The 16640-nt window shown below is 39.3% G+C and overlaps 1 protein-coding gene across 4 annotated transcripts in view; it reads right to left on the bottom strand.

Annotated features, from left to right (window-relative positions):
* Positions 1-15055, bottom strand: part of DENND2C (DENN domain containing 2C) — an 89136-nt gene extending 74081 nt beyond the window's left edge. The window contains exon 1 of one of the 4 annotated variants that reach the window (XM_033435988.2): positions 14916-15055. The gene's annotated coding sequence lies outside the window, so the exon portion shown is untranslated. The remainder of the gene's footprint in view (positions 1-14915) is intronic. The other 3 variants (XM_004263217.3, XM_033435987.2, XM_049710154.1) reach the window with 3 other exon arrangements.
* Between the last annotated feature and the right edge of the window lie 1585 nt (positions 15056-16640).

Here is a 16640-nt window from a genome sequence, read left to right as displayed (position 1 = left end):
TGGGGTGGCCAAAACCTGGTTCACTACCCTTGTCAAGATGATGTGAGAAGAATTTCAATTCTTTAATTGTAAGGATTACAAGGACAACAGAGAGGATTTCCTTAAAGAAACTAGGTGGTCTATGTTTCTCTGCCTCCTAAGGGAAAAGGGGGAGATACTTCCTGCCCACCTCAAGCCAAGGGATTATAACCACAAGATAACCACTCAGAGTGCTTTAACATGTATCCTGAATTAGGAGGGAGAAGGGACTTGTACTAGCTCCTGACTGGGGGGGAAAAAGAGCTGGCTCAGAGCTAAATTTTAAAGACTGCTTAGGTACCACAGCCAAATAAATGTTTCAGTAGAAGAGGAAGTTTTACAAAATGAAACAATGTGGAAAATTACATATAAAAATAACTTTAATAACATGAAACTTTAGAATCTCACTACATTAATGCAATGTTAATAACTATCTGCATAATTAAATGAGGTTTATCTTCTTCTATTGAGGTATAATTGACATGTAACATTGCATTAGTTTCAGATGCACAACACAATGACTTGCTATTTTCTATCAGTGTGAAAAGATCACCACAATAAGTCTAGTTAACATTCATCAACATACATAGTTACAAAATTAAAAAATTTTTTTCTTGTGATGAGGACTTTTCAGATCTACTCTCTTAGCAACTTTCAAATATGCAATACAGTATTATTAACTATAGTTGCCATGCTGTATATTACCTCCCCATCACTTATTTGTTTTATACCTAGAAGTTTGTATGTACCTTTTGACCCCTTCACCCATTTTGCCCACCATCCCCACCATCCCCCTCTCGTAACCACCAATCTGTTCTCTGTATCTATGAACTTGGGTCTTGCTTATTTGTTTGTTAGTTTCCACATATAAGTGAGATCATGTACTATTCGTCTTTCTCTGTCTGACTTATTTCACTTAGCACAATGCCTCAAGGTCTATCCATGTTGCAAATGGCAGAATTTCATTCTTTTTTATGACTAATATTCCATTGTATATATATACCACATCTTCTTCATCCATTCATCTATCAATGAATACTTTGGTTGTTTCCATATATTGGCTATTGCAAACAATGCTGCAATGAACATGGGGGTGCAGATATCTTTTCGAATTAGTGTTTTCATTTTCTTCAGGTAATACCCAGAAGTGGAATTGCTACATCCTATGGTGGTTTTATTTTTAATTTTTTGAGGAACCTCCATACTATTTTCCATAGTGGCTGCACCAATTTACATTATTACCAACATTGCACAAGGGTTCCCTTTTTTCCACATCTTCGCCAACACCTGTTATTTCTTATCTTTTTGATAACAGCCATGCTAACAGATACGAGGTGATATCTTATTGTGGTTTTGATCTGCATTTCCCTTGATGATTAGTGATATTAAGCATCTTTTCATGGGCTTGTTGGCCATCTGTATATCTTCTAAATGAAGTTTTATCTTAATCTTTTTGATCTATTTATCCTTTAAAAAAAACCGCTCTAATATAAGAAATAACTGTCCCAAATTAGAACTTTTCAGCTTTGTAAATACTTCAAATAAACTTAAAATAACCTAGTTTTTATATCACAAGCTCAAGCTTGGCTAAGTTCTTAGCAAGACATTGGAAAATAAAAGCAGCAAAATTCTTACTTCCTTGAGTGTACAAAGGTTGAAACAAATTTCCAAAAACTAAAAAGAAACTAAAAAGAAGCAATTTTTCAAAAAGGGATTTTAAAAGTCATACAGTCATACTGCTACTTTTTAGAAATTTTGAAAATACAGAAAACAGGGGGAAAATATCTATAAGCCTACCACATCCAGCATAATCACCGGTATATTTTGGTATATTTCCTTCCTGTTTATTTCATAAGATATATTTTTAATTTATTTATTTTATGTATTTATTTTTGGCTGCATTGGGTCTTCTTTGCTGTGCGCGGGCTTTCTCTAGTTGTGGCGAGTGGGGGCTACTCTTTGTTGCGGTGCACGGGCTTCTCACTGCAGTGGCTTTTGCGAAGCACGGGCTCTAGGCACGCGGGCTTCACTAGTTGTGGCACATGGGCTCAGTAGTTGTGGCTCGCGGGCTCTAGAGCGCAGGCTCAGTAGTTGTGGCGCACGGGCTTAGTTGCTCCGCGGCACGTGGGATCTTCCCGGACCAGGGCTTGAACCCATGTCCCCTGCATTGGCAGGCGGATTCTTAACCCCTGCGCCACCAGGGAAGTCTCCCATAAGATATTTTTATGTAGTTGCAATTATAGTGTATATGTAATTGTACCCTGCTTTTCTTTTTAATGCTGTATAAGATGTACTTTTCAAGGTTTAAAACTGAGACATAACAGGCTCTCCTAAAAATATACATTCATATCCATTGTACAATGTAACTTCCCATTTTATACTAAAGCTTTTAAAAAAGCCAGAAGACAGATTTCTCAAGTTTTCAAATCACATCCCAAAATTATACATCCACTGGGTATCTTATCTCACTTTACAATATAAAAGCAACAAAAAGTAAAACTGCATTCACACAGATATTAAACATATCTCCTATCCCTCAAATTACCATTTAAAACACATAAAAGTATTAGTTCTGCAATATACTAACCCTCAGGCCCAACAATATCATACAGACACAAAGTTATTACTAAGATAAAAAATTACTACCAGCTCTTCCCCTCTCTTCCTGAACAATTCAGCTGAAAGCCATTGGGTGGAACAGAGTGAGGGAGACATCCATTCCTGATGCTAAGGAGCCACAACAGCAGGGCAGGTTATCAAAGCACCAGAGCAGGAGTAAGGAAAGCATCTGTGTAGGAGGGCTGCGAGCGTGGACCGTCAGGACCCACACAGGGTAAAGAGGGCAACTCCACAGAGGGGCAGCCTCTGTGAGATGTTAGTGTTGGAGAAGGATGAGGGCGTAGCCAGCCTGATGGGTGGCCTGGTGTGGGTTGTCAGAGGCAGAGCAGGGTGAGAAGAGGATCCTTGTGGGAAGGGGCAGACAGGCATAGAGTATTGACAAGTGGACCTTGGGCTGAATTTCAGCCCCTCACCTGGATGTCTATGTGTAATACATAAACTGCTCAATTACATAGGACATCCTGATTGAATACTATGCCTGTATTAAAAGAATAAGGTAGAGACTTGTGTGCAGATATGGAAAGATGTCCAAAATAAAAGTGGGGAAAATATTTCTCAATTATGGTTCCTTTTCTACAGACTTTTAAAAAAGGATACACATATATTTACACACACACACCCACACACATATCTTGCAATAATGTGAGTTTGGATATTACACAACTGACTTCTACCCTCTGTAGTCCCCTTTTCTGAAATGGGGGTGGGCGGGATAGATCTCTTGTCTTCCTCAAAGCAGAGAAGGAAGGTGGTTAGGAAGTGATCATCTTATGATCATTTGGACATTCTCAGTTCAGTATATGGTCAGTTGTGTCAATAAAAGTTTCATTATCTTCACGTTGGTACTTTTTATACAATCAGACCATATTTTTTATTACAAGACTGAATCTTATAAGCCCTGCTTACTGAATTATGGTGGATATGGAAGAAATTGTCTACAGTGTGACCAGTGAGAAGGACTTGGGAGTAGGGGAGCAAGTTTTTTACTCTTCATTTTATAACTTCTTACAATGCTTGACCTTATGTATTTGTTGTTGTTGTTTTTAATGTTAAAACACAATCTATCTGAACAGTCAAATAACGGGTCTTTTAAATTGCAATCTTCATGGGAGAAAGTATTTGCAAACGAAGCAACTGACAAAGGATTAATCTCCAAAATATACAGGCAGCCCATGCAGCTCAACATCAAAAAAACAAACAACCCAATCCAAAAATGGGCAGAAGACCTAAATAGACATTTCTCCAAAGAAGATATACAGATTGCCAACAAACACATGAAAGGATGCTCAACATCACTAATCATTAGAGAAATGCAAATCAAAACTACAATCAGGTACCACCTCACACCGGTCAGAATGGCCATCATCAAAAAATCTAGAAACAATAAATGCTGGAGAGGGTGTGGAGAAAAGGGAACCCTCTTGCACTGCTGGTGGGAATATAAACTGATACAGCCACTATTGAGAACATTATGGAGGTTCCTTAAAAAACTAAAAATAGAACTACCATACAACACAGCAATCCCACTACTGGGCATATACCCTGAGAAAACCATAATTCAAAAAGAGTCATGTACCACAATGCTCACTGCAGCTCTATTTACAATAGCCAGGACATGAAACCAACCTAAATGTCCATCAACAGATGAATGGATAAAGAAGATGTGGCACATATATACAATGGAATATTACTCAGCCATAAAAAGAAACGAAATTGAGTTATTTGTAGTGAGGTGGATGGACCTAGAGACTGTCATACAGAGTGAAGTAAGTCAGAAAGAGAAAAACAAATACCGTATGCTAACACATATATATGGAAACTAAAAAAAAAAAAAAAAAGGTTCTGAAGAACGTAGGGGCAAGACAGGAATAAAGATGCAGACGCAGAGAATGGACTTGAGGACAAGGGGAAGGGGAAGCTGGGACAAAGTGAGAGAGTGGCATGGACATATATACTCTATCAAATGTGAAATAGCTAGTGGGAAGCAGCCACATAGCACAGGGAGATCAGCTAGGTGCTTTGTGTCCACCTAGAGGGGTGGGATAGGGAGGGTGGTAGGGAGACACAAGAGGGAGGAGACATGGGGATATATGTTTATGTATAGCTGATTCACTTTGTTATACAGCAGAAACTAACACACCATTGTAAAGCAATTATAAAGATGTTAAAGATGTTAACATCTCTGATAAAGATGTTAAAAAAATAAATTGCATTCTTCATATCTTTCTATATTAAATAAGGCCCTAATAAATGCTTTTTAAAAAACATATATGATGATGCAGAAACATCACTTCCAATAATTTATCCTAAGGAAATAAGTGAACAAATTCACAAAGATACACACACACACACACACACACACACACACACACACAATCCCTAGGAGTCTTAAGCCTGCTTAGTGGGAGAAAAGATTCACCTATCGAATCAAATCCTCTTTCTCTTGCACTGTAGGCCAATGCTTCCTAAACCCTTCTGACCAAAACCCACGGTAAGAAATACATTTGATTCACAGTACACACACACACACACACACAACTGAAACAGAAGTTTCACAAAACAGTAATTAACCTTACTACATATGATAAAGTAAAACATAAAGTTAACATCAAATATTTGGTCATTATTTAAATACATTTAAAATTCTAAAATTAATACATAATATAAATATTAAAATTAGAAAAGAGTCAGTGTAATGCAATGAGTGACCTTTCCTGTTCATAAATTAATTCCAGTCTGGAACACACAAGGACAATGTTATGTACTTATTAGGTTCACTATAGAGTCTTGCACTCTTTTGCTTTATATTGGGTCAGGGTTGAAAACCCTAGATGAGACAATAAGTTGCTGTGAATGGTAAAAATAGTACCATACGCATTCTACTTAGTAATGGAAATTCTTTGGTCTTAATACAAAATGATAGTTAGCAAGATCATTCATAATCACTTCAGAGTAAATTAAGAACTAAGCTGTAAGAAGTCATTTTCTTCTTGGAATCCATATTGAACGCAGTTATTGATGCAGGGCAAATGGATCTTTTAGCTAAATGTTTTTCTTTAATGTTTTAAACTTCCCCTCAGGAAAATAATAATTGAAAGTTTGGAGACAGAGAAATGAGATTTTACAATATCTCTACATTTTATTTTGTTCAAATTTTCTTTAATGATAATGCTCTCTTCCAGATGTAGCAACATGTTTGAAAGAGTAAAAGAGTCCAAGTATTACTTGCCATAACAATGTTTTGGAACCCTTAGACATACAGCTTCAAATTTAGCTCACTAGGTTGCCAAAAATATCAGTTAAATATGCAAATTTTGCTATTCAAAAATACTGGAAAACACCTGCCAAACGAGAATGTTTTTCAACTGGAAAAATTCCAGATTCGCACAATCTGCTTAGCTCCTTACCTCTTAACAATTATCAAACTCTGCTGTGACATAGTAAATGGGTATGATTAGCTCTGAACAAAACATTTTTAAAACTTGGCTACTCAGCAAGTCTCCTTTATAATAATTAATAACTTTCAATATTTTTCAATACACCCAAGAGATTCAGAGGGTTTTCAGCAATTACCAAAGCTTTTTGTATACGTAAAACAGTGATTCCAAAGAGCACTCTAAGCCCTTAGAACAAATGGGACAGAAAGAGAGCCCAGCAATGACCTGCTGGGCAGTCTGCTCATTCATGCCCAGCCTACTGCTTCTGCTGGAGGGAAAGCTTCAAGGAGACCAGTAGTCCGGCTGCCCTGGACTTTCAGAAGAAAGCAGGAGGATGCCTGCACTGTAAGTTGTGCTGTTTTGACTACTGTCTATATGTCCATCTCTGTCTCTGTCTGTCTCTCTGTCTCTGTCTGTGTCCGTCTCTCTGTCTCTGTCATTCTCCCTCCCTCCCTACCTCTGCTTGAGTGTTGGAAGGGTGCTTTGAGGAAATACTCAATAAAACATAAGTGTGGACCTTTGGGGGGAAAAAAGCACTATTATCAGTAGCTTCAAACAATGTTTAAAATAACTCCTCTATGTTTTCTAATCATATTTGCTATTCCACTACTTACAATTACTTCAAAAATTTTTCCCAGTTTAACTTACGAGGATCAACAATTCCTTTTCTATAAATATGACCATACAGTTGGAGCTAAATTTAAACAACACAAGAAAATCTTCCTTATTAATTACCTTGCTACCATATGTGACAAACTTAAGTCAGTGATCCCAACAATTTGGACTGTGAAGTCTGCATCAAACGGTAGCCACCTTATAAGCACTGTTGAAATGTCCCATAATGATACAGAATAGCGGTATGTCAACACGAAGAGGTGCAATTTTCAATTTTCCACTTACTAATCACCAAACATCATAAACATAACACCCATGCATTCTAGACAAATACTTTTTTCAAGAAATATGTAGCCATTTTTCTCTTATGCCACTGATATGCAACAAAATAAAACAATAATTCATCTTTCTCAGGAATGGTCCTTAAATAAAAGGGAAACTGAGATAATTTTATATTCTTTTCTTTCTTTGAAAAAATATATATATATTTAAATTTTATTTATTTTTGGCTGCTTTGGGTCTTCGTTGCTGCGTGCGGGCTTTCTCTAGTTGCAGCGAGCGGGGGCTACTCTTCGTTGCAGTGCACGGGCTTCTCATTGCAGTGGCTTCTCTTGTTGCAGAGCCTGGGCTCTAGGCGCACGGGCTTCAGTAGTTGCGGCTCGTGGGCTCTTGAGCACAGGCTCAGTAGTTGTGGCGCACGGGCTTAGTTGCTCCGCGGCATGTGGGATCTTCCCAGACCAGAGACTGAACCCGTGTCCCCTGCATTGGCAGGCGGATTCTTAATCACTGCAGCACCAGGGAAGTCCTCTTTGAAAATATTTTAAAAGGCTTATCGAAAAGTCCAGTATGCTGTTTCCAAGAATCTTTTCAATTTTAAAGATTTTAACTTTCATTTGCAACATTAATACAAATATATGTCACTTTAGTCAGGTTTTGCACATTTGATAAACCCATTTTTAAAATAATCTTCATTAAAGTCTTACACTTTTTCTCAAGTCACCATTTCCTCAACATTTTTGTACTTCTAGATGCAGCTATTGAACATGGCTCTGTATTTTTTTTACTACATGCTCTCTTCTCCTAATAATTAAACAGTACATTTAAAGGGTATATTGATCTAGTTTCTTTTTAAATAACAATTATCACTGAACTCTTAAAAACATCACACTTGAAGAATGCATTTAAAGTTAAAAAATAAAACCTAGTTAGATAGCATCTCACCATTTTTACCAACCATTCTGCTCAACCTTGAATTATGTTAATATAAATTAACTGTGCAATAACCATTGCATTACAGTCATCACCAAACTGACCATCACTCTAATTCACATAATGCTGCTCTTCTGTTCCATGTTACCCCTTACAGTTTAAGTAGGAACCAGGGAAAAGGTGATTTTGCAGTAAATACTGTTGTAAAGCAGGCTGTGTCATTTCCTCCCAGCAGGCCCTAACATCATCAGCCTTAACAGACTCTTATTTAATCAGAGTATCAAAGAATACAGATAAATATTTAAATACAAAATTATGCTTCATATTGCTAAGTAACCAACTCGAAAACATCCTAGACAGCCAGAGTTTTTTGTTTTAACTCGAATGGAAAAAAGGAGAGAAAGAAAAAAAGCACATATCTTTTAAGTAGCACCAAGAACAAATCTCACACACACCTCCATCTGTCCTATATATTAACAACCACACAGAAAAAAATCCACAAATATGCCACTTCTATGAATTTAAACTTCGAAGAAAAACTAATAATTGTCCTCCATGCCCCCTGTTGTAAACATTTATCTCTGTTACGAAAACCATGAAAGTCAGAAATCTAACTTAAAGAAATAGAGCATTAAATATTACTTATAACTAATATAAATGGATTAATACTGCCTGAACTGAATGTTAAAATTATGTTTTCAGGCTGCTAACCAGGCTAAGATCTATAAGCAAAAAAGTATCATAAATTTCCTCCTCAAACATATAAGGTGCAAGAGAAACATCTGGGATGGCTCGATGTGAAAAAGTTAAGTCCTTTAAATTTCTTCCTCTTATCTCACCATTATTTAATCCTTCAATCTTACAACCTGCTATAATGCCCCTGAAGTGAAGAAAAACTTCATGTTTCCTTTTCCTCAGGATAAAAATTATTCACACAATTCAAAGAGGAAAAAGATAAAAGATTCCATCCTGCCCAGCCCTCTGGGAACCAGTGCAGGACACTCCTTCCAGTTTTGGTCTTTTATTCCACCTAGCTTTCAATGTTCCCACTTTCGCTGAGGCAAAAAGATTGCTGTTTAACTGGTTCAGTAAGCAATACTGAATGTTGAAAAATATTTTCAAACATATATTTTTTTTTGCGGTATGCGGGCCTCTCACTGTTGTGGCCTCTCCCGCTGCAGAGCACAGGCTCCGGACGCACAGGCTCAGCGGCCATGGCTCACGGGCCCAGCCGCTCCGCGGCATGTGGGATCCTCCTGGACCAGGGCACGAACCCATGTCCCCTGCATCGGCAGGCGGACTCTCAGCCACTGCGCCACCAGGGAAGCCCATTTCAAACATATTTTTGATTCTGACACTGTACAATTTAATCTATTTCTCTGTATCTCGGGTTCCAAACTAATGAAGGGAATGTATTCTAATTACTCTATATGAGAAATAGAGTATGAATGAAAATTTTTCAGATGTTTTAAGAAATGTACTAGAATTTGGAAGCAGGAGGTATAACTTTGAAGAACCATTTTATAAAAACTAAACAAATCCAAGTACTTCAAAGAACACCCCTTAGAACAGGGTCAGCAGACTATGGTCTACCTGTGGGTCAAATGTGACCCAACATCTGTTTTTGGCCTCTGAGAATTTTACATTTTTAAATGGTTGAAAAAATAATCAAATAACTACATTTTGTGACATGTGAAAATGCTATGAAATCCAAAGTTCAATGTCCATAAATAAACTTTAACTGGACCTCAGTCCATACTCATTCATTTAAGTATTGTCTATGGCTCTTTTTTGGCAGAATTGGGTAGTTATGACAGACTGTATGGCTCACAAAGTCTAAAATATTTACTATCTAGCCCTTCAGAGAAAAAGTTTTCCACTCACTGCCTTAGAAGATCATACACTTATTTTAATGATACTACAAACTAGGAAAATATTTTTGAAACTGCTTGTTTGAAAATGCCTTCAAAGCTGTAATACTTTCTTTTGAATCTCCTCAGTGGTGACAAGCCTTCACCCTTTGAAGATGAAAATGTACTTTGGAAATGGCTAAGCCATTTGGAGCCAAGACTGAATAAGTTTGTTATCAAGATGAATCAACCATTTATTGATAATCTAAATATATGGGAGGCTTTTTTTTTTTAAAGCACTATCTCTGACTTCTAAGAGCTAACAACCAAGTGAGGGAAGAGTCATATGCTTTCTTACCTTTGATTCAAGGTAAACAGGCTCTACAAACAGTCCCCAACTTATGATGGCTCCAGTTAAAATTTTCTGACTTTACGATGGTACCAAAGTAATACGCATTCAGTAGAAACTGTATTTTGAATTTTCATCTTTTCCTGGGCTAGTGATATGCTGTATGATACTCACGATGTTGGGCAGCAGCAGAGAGCCGCAGCTCCCAGTAAGCCACACGATCATGAGGGTGAAAATGCGATACACTTACAACCATTCTGTACATACAACCATTCTGTTTTCCATATACAGTACAGTATTCAATAAATTATATGAGATAATACACTGTATTATAAAATAGGCTTTGTGTTAGATGATTTTGCCTAACTGTGGGCTAATATAAGTGTTCTGAGCACATTTAAGATAGGCTAGGCTAAGCTACAATGTTTGGTAGGTCAGATGTACTAAATGCATTTTCAACTTATGATATTTTCACATTATGGGTTTTTCAGAATGTAACCCCATGGTAAGTTGAGGAAGATCTGATAAAAGCCCATTGTAAAATAAAGTGTTGACTATCTCATGTAATTTATTGAATACTGTACTGAAAGTGAAAAACAGAATGGTCCTATGGGTACGGAATGGTTATAAGTGTATCGGCTGTTTATCCTTGTATCAATAATCATGTGGCTGACTGGGAGGTTGACTCCTTGCCTCTGCCCAGCATTAGGAGAGAGCATCACACCGCATACTGCTATCCCAGGAAAAGATCAAAATTCAAAATTCGAAGTACAGTTTCTACTGAGTACATACCAATTTTGCACCATCGTAAAGTCGAAAAATCAGAAGCGGAACCATCTTAAGTTGGGGCCCATCTATTATAAGCATGGAACTAGAAAGTACAGAGGAGGAAAAAGAATTCTATAATAAAGCCAGAAGATCTACTTTCTTTATTGGCTGTGAATTTGCTATAAAGTTTTTTTTTTTTTTACAAAGAGGTACTCCAGTAATAGTTTGGGCAATACACTTTGGGAATAAATGAGTGACTCCCAGTGAAATTTTAAAAGAACAGGATTCATTTGGATGTAAAAGCTGTTTAATCTTCAATTAAAACCCATTTAATTTCTTTATAATCACAATTAATAAGAAAATTAGTATAAATGAATCCCTTCTATTCATACAAAGCAAATAATTTATCCTTGGCCCTCTTCTCTTCTAATTCCTTGTCTTCCCCCCAAACAATTTCATCTGCTCTTACGGCTTCAATTTCCACTTACTGGCTAACTCCGAAATCTGAATCCCCAATCTCAGCCTCTCTTCTGGGCTCTGGATCCTCTCTTGACACCTCTGTCTGAATGCTCCATAGACACTTCTAACTCACCATGTTCAAAACTGAAACAATTATCTTCCCCTCACATTAATAATTAAATCAAGTTCCTCTATCCAGTTTCCCAAGCTGAGAAACTAAGTTTTTACTTTTCTGTTCACCTTCAAAGCCAATCACTTTTTAAGCCTTGTAATACCATCTGTCCTCTCCTCTTCACCTCTATTACTATTTTCCTACTCCAGGCCCTCATCCACTCTTATCTGGGCTATTTCAATAGCAACAGCCTCCTAACTTATCTCTCTACCTTTTGCCTCTCCATCCAATCCAGCTGCTATACCATACCACCACCATGTTATCTTTCCTAATTACTTAAAGTCCTGCCCTGGCTCTCCACTGTCTTTAGAATCAAGTCCAAAGTCCTCAGCATGATAAACAGGCTCTTCACCAAATGGCACCGCAGACTTCTTTTTTCTCTTTCTCTGAGTCATAACTTTTTACTTGCATAAATCTGTATGTTGTTTTATAGTATATCCTGTACTTCAAAGTATTAAAACTACCTTTAACACCATATTCTAAAGTGAAAGATTATGCCAAACTGGGCAAATCTTCATTATTTCAAATGATAGGCACTGAAATCCCACACTTACCTTATTTCTAGAAATTTCAGCGATCCTAACGTGATTGGCAACCAAGCTCTGCAATTTTAATTTTTTCAGCTTATTTCCAGGCACCACCTTCTTTAGCCCAACCCCTCATCTCTATACACTCTGACTTTTAGTGACAATATGGACTACAACACATTCCTCAAACATACCATATACTTTCACATAATATTCCTGGTTTTCATCCATATCCTCTGTTCCCTTCCCCAACTCAGCAAACTCCTATTCATCCTTTAAAGCCAAATTCAAATATGGTATCTTCTCACTAATCCTCCCCCTTACCATATACAGAATTATCTTCCCTCATCAATGGTCCCATTAACTCTATAACTATATCTCTGTTATAACTCTTATCACACTGAAATTGTAGGGACTTATTTACATGTCTACTTATAAGCATCTTGAAGGCAGGGAAACATTTTCTTTTCTTGAATCTAACTTTAACTTATGGTCTGAGAACAAACATTTTAAACTTATTAAAAAATAATCACCTCTTATAGTATTAAGATAATGCCATTATTGTAGTAACTGAGTGACTGAGGGCTTAGAAACGAAAAGAATCCCACATCATTCACCAGGAAAAAAAAATTCTCCTACATATAAAGTATAATTGTAGCTTGGATATGCCTTCATCTACTCCTTGCAATACCAGTTTCTTTCTCTCTTTCTTTCCTTCTTTTTGAAGAAGTTCTTTACAGAACTTTCTTTTAAATGCTTGTTGGATTTCATTTGTATCTCACTCACAGAATTTTACACTCAATATAATGAAGAGGTTAAGATCAGGATTTCTGGAGCCCAACTGTCTGGTTTGAGTCCTACCTAGCTCTGGCACCTAGGCTGTTTGATATGGGAAAGTTATTCAACCTTTTTGTTTCTCAATGAGGAGATCATAATAATAACACCCCTCAAGATGCTGTTGTAAGGATTAAATAAGATAATGCATGTAAAGAATTTAGAGCACTGCCTGGCCCAAAGAAGGTCCCAATAAATGCTGGTTGATGTTACTGTTAACATCAGTTTTAAAAACAGCTTATGTTAGCCCACTTGGTAAAGTGTAATCTCCTAGATGGAAGGAATTATATCCTGCCCATACATGAATATAAGTGCTAAAACTGTGCCTTGGAATGTATTAGGTGCTCAATAAATAACGCGAATATAAGGCTTCAGTCCTCCAAGATCAACAAATTATAAATCATAGCAAAATTTATATATGGAGTACATGTTTGAAACTGGTGTTTCAAAGCATCCATCTTGCACTGAACTGTTGAAACATGTAAAACTGTTAAAGCAACACAAAAATTACATTCACTAGAAACTTTCTCTCTCCTCCATTTAATTTGATCTTGGTATCCAGTGGTCTAAAATTCTTGTCTATAATGTAAGACTTACTACAGATCATTTAAAACATAATTTTCAGCTTTAGAAAAGTGCTTATTGTCGCATCAGAAAAACTAATATTCTTCCTTTATATTTGCATTATTTTAAAAGTCTATTGCCACACTCAACACAAAAAAACTAATGAAAAGCCAAGAGACACGATTACATTTCCTGGTTTCTGCCTGGGAAACGACTTCAGAACACCCCTATAAGTATCCCTAGTCAAAGTCTGCTGGTTGCAAACTACTACTCTTTTTTCATTTCTGCTCTCCCAACACAACACCTCACACACATACCCACAGAAAATAATGCACATGTCTATAATAAAGGCTGTACCCCCAAAATGCGGCTATATATTAATTTTGTTTTGGAGGACTTAAATCTTACAAAAGCAAATACAAGTCTGATTTGAAACAATACTCCCAGCTTACTTTACCAGGTAACTTAAACGACAACTATTTATCTAAAGCAAAGACATAGACTGATTGCTACCAAACTTCTTGGTAAACGATCAGTAACAGTGTATCGATAATATATGCTATTCTAGAAAAATTCATTAATCAGTTAAAAATGGACCACATTTCCAACAATGGTGATTTGTGGAAAATGAGCTTAAGCAATTTATTTACACAGTAAACGAAGGTGTAGGACTTGATCTAAAACACTGTAGGTGAATCACTAGCTTTAGGGTAAATGTTTACAACGTGCCTACTATGTGCCTGGCACTTGTTTTACAGAATATGCAATACCTAACACTTATGGAATACTCTCACGCATCTCATTTGACCCTCAGAATACCCCCAGGCACGCATGAGCATCTCGATTTTACAGCTAAGGAAACGTAGGCCCAGAAAAGTCTACTTGACCGAGGCATCACATCTGGTATGTGGGTCCTGGCCGAGGCTCCAGCCCCTGACTCATATTCTGATCATCTTCTGCCATACTAGTGAGAAGCTCTTAGATGTTCCAATGCCAGATTTTTAAATCAAAATCCTACTTGACAACTTTCACTACTGTGCTCGTCACATTCTGTTAAGAATCAAAGCACAAAAAAGCAAAAATGTAAAGTCCGTCGTCTCAGCCTGTCGACGTTCAAGCGCCGTGGCTAATCCTGGAGAGAGCCCCGTGTTTCTTCCTGGATGCGGGGCGCTCCCTGCCTCTACCCCAGGACTGTCGAGCGTCCCCGCGCCCCGAGGGGAGCGGCGAGGAGACCCTCAGCCAGGCTCCGCCACAACCTCCGAGGCCGACGAGCGGGCTCCCAACGCGCGGCGTCCGCTGGGCGCCGGGCTGCACGCTCGGGCGTCCCTCCAGGCCGTGGAGGTGCCGAGAGAGCGTGGGCGGCGCCGACACCTCCGCCAGCCCGCTCCCGCGCAGCGGCCGGACGGCGCCCGACGCTCCGTGGCCCCGCTCTGCGACACCCTCCGCCGCGAGGGTCCGAAGCCCCTGCCTCACACCCCGCCCGGGTCTCCCTACCCCTACTTGCTCTCGTCCTCGACGCCGCCTCCGCGGCTGGGCTCCGAGGCTCTCGTCCTCCGCGCAGAAGCGCCCAGTCGGCTCGCTCCCACTCTGGGTGGGCTCCGTCCCGCCCCCACAGGCCCGGCCGCAGGCCCTGCCCCGGCAAAGTCCTGTTCTTATTGGTTCCTGTTCCCACCCCTCACGGTCGGGCCCGCCCCCGGCACCGCCCGGGGACCGTCCAGAGGGGAACCGCCCCCTCTGGAGTTCGGCGTAGGGGCCAGAATCTTGCCCAGGACCTTGGGCGCCGAAAGGGTGCGGCCCCAGGAGGCAGGCTACCGGCGCCACTGTCGTCCAGCCGAGGGCCTCTAGCCAAAGCTCCTTCGCCGTTGCCGTGCCTGCCGTCCGACAGGCCCCACGGCGAAGGACCAGGACTTTACACGAAGGTTGACTCCTCACAACCACCCGTGAGAGAAAGCCTAATCAAGGAATCCAAATGGCACCTCACTCAAACAAACCATAGAATTGTCTCCTGCCACCGGGCTCAGTAGGCCTGGTGTCTCCAGTGAAAGAGCAGCACCATTTCTCGGGCTGAGCTCAAGGAGGAAACAAACATTTCTCCGGCAATTGCAGGACAGCGCCTACTTGAAACATACACAGATGCAAATGACGCTCCGGACACCTGAGGCGTGAAATCCCAGAGCAGGGTTGCCTTTGATACTCCCAGTGCCTGAGGTCGGCTCCCACGCCCTGTTGTGACACACATGCTTAAGCACTACGCCTGCAACACACTCATACTCAGGTATGTGCATGGCGCAGTGCCTACTGCGAGCAGCAGCCCAGTTTCACTAAGGCTGCGAGTCAAGGATGATTCGAGCCTGTTTCCCAGGCACTTGCTAACCACCCCACCCTGCCTCTGCCCGCCCGACTCCACCCTACCTCACCCCACCCCCACCAGAACCTCTTGGATTTGGTGATCAAACTCCCCATATCTGTTCGCATAGAGGTACCAAAATAGAAGACGGCCAGAAAGAGCAGTGTTTGGTTACACATCACAGATGACTGTCACAAGCCAACGTAGCCAAAGCAATAAAAGCTGCATGTCCCAAACCACTGTGAAACCATGAGCCGTGGACAATGAAACAGGAAGTCTCTTCTGTGATGTGGGGGGGGGGGGGGGGAGAAAAAGAGGAATGACAAGACATATTTTTTTGACAAGACATATTTTTAATCATGTCTCAATGAGGAAATAAATTTGTAGTAAATTTTGAACACTGATCTTTATGGACTCCTCCTGCTCACCACCAAAAAATTCCTTATGTATTTAGAAAACTTCCCAAACAATTGTTTAAGATAAAATTTGGGGCTAGAATAGTGTGGCTTTGGAATTTCAAGTTTATTTCAAAGTTCAAACTTTGAATTCCAGGAGATTATATGACAAAATGAGCAAATCGAATTCCAAGTACCAAATTGGAAACCAAATCTGCATGGATGTAATAAATGAATTAACATGTATGTATTCTACTGCCCTCTCATGGGTAAGATGGAGATATACATAATGGTAGTTCATGCCTTTTAAAATCTGAGAATAGAAAGTTTAATTTGGCAACTTATATTATTTTGATGACAAAGAGGCCAAGGTAAAATAAAATCAGGTTTTCCAAGGGACTTACAAATACTCAGCAAACAGAACTTCAACTTCAGAAACGAGGGAGAGCATTGTAACACCAGGGCTAGTACAAACAT

Source organism: Orcinus orca, chromosome 1 (assembly GCF_937001465.1).
Source record: "Orcinus orca chromosome 1, mOrcOrc1.1, whole genome shotgun sequence".
Classification (NCBI taxonomy): Eukaryota; Metazoa; Chordata; class Mammalia; order Artiodactyla; family Delphinidae; genus Orcinus; species Orcinus orca.
The sequence above is the reverse complement of the archived record's forward strand: the minus strand, read 5'-3'. Positions and strand labels throughout refer to the sequence as shown.